Below are 370 nucleotides of genomic sequence, written 5' to 3' on the forward strand. Positions count from 1 at the left end.
GACGTCGACGCGATGCCTGGACGTCGGAATTTTTTGCTTGCGGGAGGAACGTTTAGGTCGAGCACCCCGCGTTCGAGAGAGAACTGCGACGTCTTTTGATATTTGAAGGATTCTAATTCAACGTAAATGGGTGACTGATCCTCTAATAATCACGTTAAGAGACGAATTTGCCTCGCTTGCCGCCGACCTACTTTCGCGAAACGACGCCAAATGTTAACGTATAAAATATGATGTCTTTTGGCACTGAGTTTTTTTTTTTTTTTTCAAAGACTTGAGATAATATAGATCTAATGGTAAATGGTTAAAACAAATAAATATGCGACACAAAGATCTAAACGAAGGGGAAGATGGATTTGAAAAGAAGTGAATT

At 40.3% G+C, this 370-nt stretch overlaps 1 protein-coding gene across 2 annotated transcripts in view; it reads right to left on the reverse strand.

Moving 5' to 3' along the window:
- The window catches only part of LOC119587695, a 14,299-nt gene that overhangs the window by 13,466 nt on the left and 463 nt on the right, over window positions 1-370 (reverse strand). The window lies entirely within an intron of this gene.

The sequence above is a fragment of the Penaeus monodon genome, chromosome 23 (assembly GCF_015228065.2).
Source record: "Penaeus monodon isolate SGIC_2016 chromosome 23, NSTDA_Pmon_1, whole genome shotgun sequence".
Taxonomy (NCBI): domain Eukaryota; kingdom Metazoa; phylum Arthropoda; class Malacostraca; order Decapoda; family Penaeidae; genus Penaeus; species Penaeus monodon.